The sequence below is a fragment of the Phyllobates terribilis genome, unplaced genomic scaffold (assembly GCF_046119375.1).
Source record: "Phyllobates terribilis strain yellow unplaced genomic scaffold, ASM4611937v1 Scaffold_11__3_contigs__length_659146591, whole genome shotgun sequence".
Lineage (NCBI taxonomy): Eukaryota > Metazoa > Chordata > Amphibia > Anura > Dendrobatidae > Phyllobates > Phyllobates terribilis.
Genome location: NW_027362771.1, coordinates 572,169,535 through 572,179,534, shown reverse-complemented (window position 1 = coordinate 572,179,534; position 10,000 = coordinate 572,169,535). Strand labels below are relative to the sequence as shown.

The 10,000-nt window shown below is 41.9% G+C and overlaps 3 non-coding genes across 3 annotated transcripts; all 3 read left to right on the top strand.

Annotated features, from left to right (window-relative positions):
* The first annotated feature begins 2,356 nt into the window (after positions 1 to 2,356).
* Positions 2,357 to 2,429, top strand: TRNAM-CAU (transfer RNA methionine (anticodon CAU)). The gene has a single exon. It is a non-coding gene; the product is annotated as a tRNA-Met (tRNA).
* A 3,319-nt stretch (positions 2,430 to 5,748) lies between these two features.
* TRNAM-CAU (transfer RNA methionine (anticodon CAU)) lies at positions 5,749 to 5,821 on the top strand. The gene has a single exon. It is a non-coding gene; the product is annotated as a tRNA-Met (tRNA).
* A 3,319-nt stretch (positions 5,822 to 9,140) lies between these two features.
* On the top strand, positions 9,141 to 9,213 carry TRNAM-CAU (transfer RNA methionine (anticodon CAU)). Its single transcript has one exon. It is a non-coding gene; the product is annotated as a tRNA-Met (tRNA).
* Positions 9,214 to 10,000: the final 787 nt, after the last annotated feature.

The window sequence follows — 10,000 nt, the reverse complement described above, 5'->3', positions numbered from 1 at the left end:
CTGCCAGCTCACTTACAATATGAAAAAAAAGAGGTGTACTGCTTTGCACAAGCAACTTCCGCAGATTATTACGTGCATTTTGCCTCGTTAGCGCAGCAGGTAGCGCGTCAGTCTCGTAATCTGAAGGTCATGAGTTCGATTCTCACATGGGGCACTGGTACCATGTTTCCTTAACTGATTTTGCCACCATCTTGGCTAGAGAGTCACAGCTCTTTTCCATTCAGTAGCAAAACATCACCAATTGATGGAAGGGGAGCTCCAATGACAAACAGGGATAAAGGCTTGTTGAGTCCCTTAACACCCAGGAATTAAAAGTGAGAGATATGAATGGTTTGAGATATGACATCAAATAAGCTTTTGTGCAAATAAATATCCAAAAAACCTGGTGGTCTGCATTTTTGGCTGCAAAGAGCAGTTCCAACCTAAACTGATTCTGTCTGCAAGGCACGTGTTGGCTTTGGAATGTGGACACTAGTCCCCAAAAAAAAGTCTCTCCCATAGCAGGAATCGAACCAGTCAACCAGGAATACTAACTAAGTCTTTCTCCACATGGTGTAAGCAGTACAGTAAACAGCAAGACAGGTGTAAAAAAAAAAAAAAAAAAAAAAAAGAGTGTTTTGCTTTGAATACAAAACATCAACATTACAAGAGCTGAAACACGCTACATGGTCAAGGTTTTTGGCACGTCAGTTGAATAATTTGAAGATCATGAGTTTTTTGCTCACACGTGGCATCCTCCTTTTCTCAAGAGATTTTGTCACTAACTCTGAACTTTCCAATTCAGTTCTAAACTGTTTCCGATTAGAAAGAACATGGGAGCCCTAATGACAGACAGGACACATGGCTTGTTGAGTCCCTTGACACTTTAGTGTAAAAAGGGGTGGTTGAGAATGAGTTGAGCTACGAATCCAAATTGAATCTTGTGTGAAGGGTCAGAATGAAGTGCCAAAACGCGGGCGTTCAGCATTTTTGCCTGAAAAAAACAAATCCTACTTGAAATACGTTTGACTAAAAAACACGCGTCAGTTTTTGAATGTTGGCAGCGGTGCAGAAAAGGATGCGTTCCCATACCAGTAGTCGAACTCGGGCCGCCTGGGTGAAAACCAGGAATCCTAACCGCTAGACCATATGGGAGAAGATGTACTGCCAGCTCACTTACAATATGAAAAAAAAGAGGTGTACTGCTTTGCACAAGCAACTTCCGCAGATTATTACGTGCATTTTGCCTCGTTAGCGCAGCAGGTAGCGCGTCAGTCTCGTAATCTGAAGGTCATGAGTTCGATTCTCACATGGGGCACTGGTACCATGTTTCCTTAACTGATTTTGCCACCATCTTGGCTAGAGAGTCACAGCTCTTTTCCATTCAGTAGCAAAACATCACCAATTGATGGAAGGGGAGCTCCAATGACAAACAGGGATAAAGGCTTGTTGAGTCCCTTAACACCCAGGAATTAAAAGTGAGAGATATGAATGGTTTGAGATATGACATCAAATAAGCTTTTGTGCAAATAAATATCCAAAAAACCTGGTGGTCTGCATTTTTGGCTGCAAAGAGCAGTTCCAACCTAAACTGATTCTGTCTGCAAGGCACGTGTTGGCTTTGGAATGTGGACACTAGTCCCCAAAAAAAAGTCTCTCCCATAGCAGGAATCGAACCAGTCAACCAGGAATACTAACTAAGTCTTTCTCCACATGGTGTAAGCAGTACAGTAAACAGCAAGACAGGTGTAAAAAAAAAAAAAAAAAAAAAAAAAGAGTGTTTTGCTTTGAATACAAAACATCAACATTACAAGAGCTGAAACACGCTACATGGTCAAGGTTTTTGGCACGTCAGTTGAATAATTTGAAGATCATGAGTTTTTTGCTCACACGTGGCATCCTCCTTTTCTCAAGAGATTTTGTCACTAACTCTGAACTTTCCAATTCAGTTCTAAACTGTTTCCGATTAGAAAGAACATGGGAGCCCTAATGACAGACAGGACACATGGCTTGTTGAGTCCCTTGACACTTTTGTGTAAAACTGTGTAGTTGAAAAAGGCTTAAGCTATGAAACAAAAGGAAATCTTTTGCAAAAGTCATAATGCATCGCCAATGTTAAGTATTTTTGTTGCAAAGTGAAAATCTACCAGAAACATTTTTGATTGAAAAACACGTGTCAGTCTTTGAATGGTGGCAGTAGCTAAGATAAAGATGCATTCCCATACCGGGAGTCGAACCCAGGCCACCTGGGTGAGAGCCAGGAATCCTAACCGCTAGACCATATGGGAAAAGATGCACTAATGTCTCAGTGACATTATGAAAAAAAAAAGTTTTCTGCTATGCACAATAAACTTCTGCAGATCTGCAGGTACAGCTTGCCTCGTTAGCGCAGTAGGTAGCGCGTCAGTCTCATAATCTGAAGGTCGTGAGTTCGAGCCTCACACGGGGCACTGTTCCCTCCTTTTCTCGAGAGATTTTGTCACCAACTTAGAACTTTTCCATTCAATTCTACAACTTTTTCCATTAGAAAGGAAATGGGAATCCAAATAACTTACCGGACCCATGAGTTGTTGAGTCCCTTGACACTTTAGTGTAAAAAGGGGTGGTTGAGAATGAGTTGAGCTACGAATCCAAATTGAATCTTGTGTGAAGGGTCAGAATGAAGTGCCAAAACGCGGGCGTTCAGCATTTTTGCCTGAAAAAAACAAATCCTACTTGAAATACGTTTGACTAAAAAACACGCGTCAGTTTTTGAATGTTGGCAGCGGTGCAGAAAAGGATGCGTTCCCATACCAGTAGTCGAACCCGGGCCGCCTGGGTGAAAACCAGGAATCCTAACCGCTAGACCATATGGGAGAAGATGTACTGCCAGCTCACTTACAATATGAAAAAAAAGAGGTGTACTGCTTTGCACAAGCAACTTCCGCAGATTATTACGTGCATTTTGCCTCGTTAGCGCAGCAGGTAGCGCGTCAGTCTCGTAATCTGAAGGTCATGAGTTCGATTCTCACATGGGGCACTGGTACCATGTTTCCTTAACTGATTTTGCCACCATCTTGGCTAGAGAGTCACAGCTCTTTTCCATTCAGTAGCAAAACATCACCAATTGATGGAAGGGGAGCTCCAATGACAAACAGGGATAAAGGCTTGTTAAGTCCCTTAACACCCAGGAATTAAAAGTGAGAGATATGAATGGTTTGAGATATGACATCAAATAAGCTTTTGTGCAAATAAATATCCAAAAAACCTGGTGGTCTGCATTTTTGGCTGCAAAGAGCAGTTCCAACCTAAACTGATTCTGTCTGCAAGGCACGTGTTGGCTTTGGAATGTGGACACTAGTCCCCAAAAAAAAGTCTCTCCCATAGCAGGAATCGAACCAGTCAACCAGGAATACTAACTAAGTCTTTCTCCACATGGTGTAAGCAGTACAGTAAACAGCAAGACAGGTGTAAAAAAAAAAAAAAAGAGTGTTTTGCTTTGAATACAAAACATCAACATTACAAGAGCTGAAACACGCTACATGGTCAAGGTTTTTGGCACGTCAGTTGAATAATTTGAAGATCATGAGTTTTTTGCTCACACGTGGCATCCTCCTTTTCTCAAGAGATTTTGTCACTAACTCTGAACTTTCCAATTCAGTTCTAAACTGTTTCCGATTAGAAAGAACATGGGAGCCCTAATGACAGACAGGACACATGGCTTGTTGAGTCCCTTGACACTTTTGTGTAAAACTGTGTAGTTGAAAAAGGCTTAAGCTATGAAACAAAAGGAAATCTTTTGCAAAAGTCATAATGCATCGCCAATGTTAAGTATTTTTGTTGCAAAGTGAAAATCTACCAGAAACATTTTTGATTGAAAAACACGTGTCAGTCTTTGAATGGTGGCAGTAGCTAAGATAAAGATGCATTCCCATACCGGGAGTCGAACCCAGGCCACCTGGGTGAGAGCCAGGAATCCTAACCGCTAGACCATATGGGAAAAGATGCACTAATGTCTCAGTGACATTATGAAAAAAAAAAGTTTTCTGCTATGCACAATAAACTTCTGCAGATCTGCAGGTACAGCTTACCTCGTTAGCGCAGTAGGTAGCGCGTCAGTCTCATAATCTGAAGGTCGTGAGTTCGAGCCTCACACGGGGCACTGTTCCCTCCTTTTCTCGAGAGATTTTGTCACCAACTTAGAACTTTTCCATTCAATTCTACAACTTTTTCCATTAGAAAGGAAATGGGAATCCAAATAACTTACCGGACCCATGAGTTGTTGAGTCCCTTGACACTTTAGTGTAAAAAGGGGTGGTTGAGAATGAGTTGAGCTACGAATCCAAATTGAATCTTGTGTGAAGGGTCAGAATGAAGTGCCAAAACGCGGGCGTTCAGCATTTTTGCCTGAAAAAAACAAATCCTACTTGAAATACGTTTGACTAAAAAACACACGTCAGTTTTTGAATGTTGGCAGCGGTGCAGAAAAGGATGCGTTCCCATACCAGTAGTCGAACTCGGGCCGCCTGGGTGAAAACCAGGAATCCTAACCGCTAGACCATATGGGAGAAGATGTACTGCCAGCTCACTTACAATATGAAAAAAAAGAGGTGTACTGCTTTGCACAAGCAACTTCCGCAGATTATTACGTGCATTTTGCCTCGTTAGCGCAGCAGGTAGCGCGTCAGTCTCGTAATCTGAAGGTCATGAGTTCGATTCTCACATGGGGCACTGGTACCATGTTTCCTTAACTGATTTTGCCACCATCTTGGCTAGAGAGTCACAGCTCTTTTCCATTCAGTAGCAAAACATCACCAATTGATGGAAGGGGAGCTCCAATGACAAACAGGGATAAAGGCTTGTTGAGTCCCTTAACACCCAGGAATTAAAAGTGAGAGATATGAATGGTTTGAGATATGACATCAAATAAGCTTTTGTGCAAATAAATATCCAAAAAACCTGGTGGTCTGCATTTTTGGCTGCAAAGAGCAGTTCCAACCTAAACTGATTCTGTCTGCAAGGCACGTGTTGGCTTTGGAATGTGGACACTAGTCCCCAAAAAAAAGTCTCTCCCATAGCAGGAATCGAACCAGTCAACCAGGAATACTAACTAAGTCTTTCTCCACATGGTGTAAGCAGTACAGTAAACAGCAAGACAGGTGTAAAAAAAAAAAAAAAAAAAAAAAAAGAGTGTTTTGCTTTGAATACAAAACATCAACATTACAAGAGCTGAAACACGCTACATGGTCAAGGTTTTTGGCACGTCAGTTGAATAATTTGAAGATCATGAGTTTTTTGCTCACACGTGGCATCCTCCTTTTCTCAAGAGATTTTGTCACTAACTCTGAACTTTCCAATTCAGTTCTAAACTGTTTCCGATTAGAAAGAACATGGGAGCCCTAATGACAGACAGGACACATGGCTTGTTGAGTCCCTTGACACTTTTGTGTAAAACTGTGTAGTTGAAAAAGGCTTAAGCTATGAAACAAAAGGAAATCTTTTGCAAAAGTCATAATGCATCGCCAATGTTAAGTATTTTTGTTGCAAAGTGAAAATCTACCAGAAACATTTTTGATTGAAAAACACGTGTCAGTCTTTGAATGGTGGCAGTAGCTAAGATAAAGATGCATTCCCATACCGGGAGTCGAACCCAGGCCACCTGGGTGAGAGCCAGGAATCCTAACCGCTAGACCATATGGGAAAAGATGCACTAATGTCTCAGTGACATTATGAAAAAAAAAAGTTTTCTGCTATGCACAATAAACTTCTGCAGATCTGCAGGTACAGCTTGCCTCGTTAGCGCAGTAGGTAGCGCGTCAGTCTCATAATCTGAAGGTCGTGAGTTCGAGCCTCACACGGGGCACTGTTCCCTCCTTTTCTCGAGAGATTTTGTCACCAACTTAGAACTTTTCCATTCAATTCTACAACTTTTTCCATTAGAAAGGAAATGGGAATCCAAATAACTTACCGGACCCATGAGTTGTTGAGTCCCTTGACACTTTAGTGTAAAAAGGGGTGGTTGAGAATGAGTTGAGCTACGAATCCAAATTGAATCTTGTGTGAAGGGTCAGAATGAAGTGCCAAAACGCGGGCGTTCAGCATTTTTGCCTGAAAAAAACAAATCCTACTTGAAATACGTTTGACTAAAAAACACGCGTCAGTTTTTGAATGTTGGCAGCGGTGCAGAAAAGGATGCGTTCCCATACCAGTAGTCGAACCCGGGCCGCCTGGGTGAAAACCAGGAATCCTAACCGCTAGACCATATGGGAGAAGATGTACTGCCAGCTCACTTACAATATGAAAAAAAAGAGGTGTACTGCTTTGCACAAGCAACTTCCGCAGATTATTACGTGCATTTTGCCTCGTTAGCGCAGCAGGTAGCGCGTCAGTCTCGTAATCTGAAGGTCATGAGTTCGATTCTCACATGGGGCACTGGTACCATGTTTCCTTAACTGATTTTGCCACCATCTTGGCTAGAGAGTCACAGCTCTTTTCCATTCAGTAGCAAAACATCACCAATTGATGGAAGGGGAGCTCCAATGACAAACAGGGATAAAGGCTTGTTAAGTCCCTTAACACCCAGGAATTAAAAGTGAGAGATATGAATGGTTTGAGATATGACATCAAATAAGCTTTTGTGCAAATAAATATCCAAAAAACCTGGTGGTCTGCATTTTTGGCTGCAAAGAGCAGTTCCAACCTAAACTGATTCTGTCTGCAAGGCACGTGTTGGCTTTGGAATGTGGACACTAGTCCCCAAAAAAAAGTCTCTCCCATAGCAGGAATCGAACCAGTCAACCAGGAATACTAACTAAGTCTTTCTCCACATGGTGTAAGCAGTACAGTAAACAGCAAGACAGGTGTAAAAAAAAAAAAAAAGAGTGTTTTGCTTTGAATACAAAACATCAACATTACAAGAGCTGAAACACGCTACATGGTCAAGGTTTTTGGCACGTCAGTTGAATAATTTGAAGATCATGAGTTTTTTGCTCACACGTGGCATCCTCCTTTTCTCAAGAGATTTTGTCACTAACTCTGAACTTTCCAATTCAGTTCTAAACTGTTTCCGATTAGAAAGAACATGGGAGCCCTAATGACAGACAGGACACATGGCTTGTTGAGTCCCTTGACACTTTTGTGTAAAACTGTGTAGTTGAAAAAGGCTTAAGCTATGAAACAAAAGGAAATCTTTTGCAAAAGTCATAATGCATCGCCAATGTTAAGTATTTTTGTTGCAAAGTGAAAATCTACCAGAAACATTTTTGATTGAAAAACACGTGTCAGTCTTTGAATGGTGGCAGTAGCTAAGATAAAGATGCATTCCCATACCGGGAGTCGAACCCAGGCCACCTGGGTGAGAGCCAGGAATCCTAACCGCTAGACCATATGGGAAAAGATGCACTAATGTCTCAGTGACATTATGAAAAAAAAAAGTTTTCTGCTATGCACAATAAACTTCTGCAGATCTGCAGGTACAGCTTACCTCGTTAGCGCAGTAGGTAGCGCGTCAGTCTCATAATCTGAAGGTCGTGAGTTCGAGCCTCACACGGGGCACTGTTCCCTCCTTTTCTCGAGAGATTTTGTCACCAACTTAGAACTTTTCCATTCAATTCTACAACTTTTTCCATTAGAAAGGAAATGGGAATCCAAATAACTTACCGGACCCATGAGTTGTTGAGTCCCTTGACACTTTAGTGTAAAAAGGGGTGGTTGAGAATGAGTTGAGCTACGAATCCAAATTGAATCTTGTGTGAAGGGTCAGAATGAAGTGCCAAAACGCGGGCGTTCAGCATTTTTGCCTGAAAAAAACAAATCCTACTTGAAATACGTTTGACTAAAAAACACACGTCAGTTTTTGAATGTTGGCAGCGGTGCAGAAAAGGATGCGTTCCCATACCAGTAGTCGAACTCGGGCCGCCTGGGTGAAAACCAGGAATCCTAACCGCTAGACCATATGGGAGAAGATGTACTGCCAGCTCACTTACAATATGAAAAAAAAGAGGTGTACTGCTTTGCACAAGCAACTTCCGCAGATTATTACGTGCATTTTGCCTCGTTAGCGCAGCAGGTAGCGCGTCAGTCTCGTAATCTGAAGGTCATGAGTTCGATTCTCACATGGGGCACTGGTACCATGTTTCCTTAACTGATTTTGCCACCATCTTGGCTAGAGAGTCACAGCTCTTTTCCATTCAGTAGCAAAACATCACCAATTGATGGAAGGGGAGCTCCAATGACAAACAGGGATAAAGGCTTGTTGAGTCCCTTAACACCCAGGAATTAAAAGTGAGAGATATGAATGGTTTGAGATATGACATCAAATAAGCTTTTGTGCAAATAAATATCCAAAAAACCTGGTGGTCTGCATTTTTGGCTGCAAAGAGCAGTTCCAACCTAAACTGATTCTGTCTGCAAGGCACGTGTTGGCTTTGGAATGTGGACACTAGTCCCCAAAAAAAAGTCTCTCCCATAGCAGGAATCGAACCAGTCAACCAGGAATACTAACTAAGTCTTTCTCCACATGGTGTAAGCAGTACAGTAAACAGCAAGACAGGTGTAAAAAAAAAAAAAAAAAAAAAAAAAGAGTGTTTTGCTTTGAATACAAAACATCAACATTACAAGAGCTGAAACACGCTACATGGTCAAGGTTTTTGGCACGTCAGTTGAATAATTTGAAGATCATGAGTTTTTTGCTCACACGTGGCATCCTCCTTTTCTCAAGAGATTTTGTCACTAACTCTGAACTTTCCAATTCAGTTCTAAACTGTTTCCGATTAGAAAGAACATGGGAGCCCTAATGACAGACAGGACACATGGCTTGTTGAGTCCCTTGACACTTTTGTGTAAAACTGTGTAGTTGAAAAAGGCTTAAGCTATGAAACAAAAGGAAATCTTTTGCAAAAGTCATAATGCATCGCCAATGTTAAGTATTTTTGTTGCAAAGTGAAAATCTACCAGAAACATTTTTGATTGAAAAACACGTGTCAGTCTTTGAATGGTGGCAGTAGCTAAGATAAAGATGCATTCCCATACCGGGAGTCGAACCCAGGCCACCTGGGTGAGAGCCAGGAATCCTAACCGCTAGACCATATGGGAAAAGATGCACTAATGTCTCAGTGACATTATGAAAAAAAAAAGTTTTCTGCTATGCACAATAAACTTCTGCAGATCTGCAGGTACAGCTTGCCTCGTTAGCGCAGTAGGTAGCGCGTCAGTCTCATAATCTGAAGGTCGTGAGTTCGAGCCTCACACGGGGCACTGTTCCCTCCTTTTCTCGAGAGATTTTGTCACCAACTTAGAACTTTTCCATTCAATTCTACAACTTTTTCCATTAGAAAGGAAATGGGAATCCAAATAACTTACCGGACCCATGAGTTGTTGAGTCCCTTGACACTTTAGTGTAAAAAGGGGTGGTTGAGAATGAGTTGAGCTACGAATCCAAATTGAATCTTGTGTGAAGGGTCAGAATGAAGTGCCAAAACGCGGGCGTTCAGCATTTTTGCCTGAAAAAAACAAATCCTACTTGAAATACGTTTGACTAAAAAACACGCGTCAGTTTTTGAATGTTGGCAGCGGTGCAGAAAAGGATGCGTTCCCATACCAGTAGTCGAACCCGGGCCGCCTGGGTGAAAACCAGGAATCCTAACCGCTAGACCATATGGGAGAAGATGTACTGCCAGCTCACTTACAATATGAAAAAAAAGAGGTGTACTGCTTTGCACAAGCAACTTCCGCAGATTATTACGTGCATTTTGCCTCGTTAGCGCAGCAGGTAGCGCGTCAGTCTCGTAATCTGAAGGTCATGAGTTCGATTCTCACATGGGGCACTGGTACCATGTTTCCTTAACTGATTTTGCCACCATCTTGGCTAGAGAGTCACAGCTCTTTTCCATTCAGTAGCAAAACATCACCAATTGATGGAAGGGGAGCTCCAATGACAAACAGGGATAAAGGCTTGTTGAGTCCCTTAACACCCAGGAATTAAAAGTGAGAGATATGAATGGTTTGAGATATGACATCAAATAAGCTTTTGTGCAAATAAATA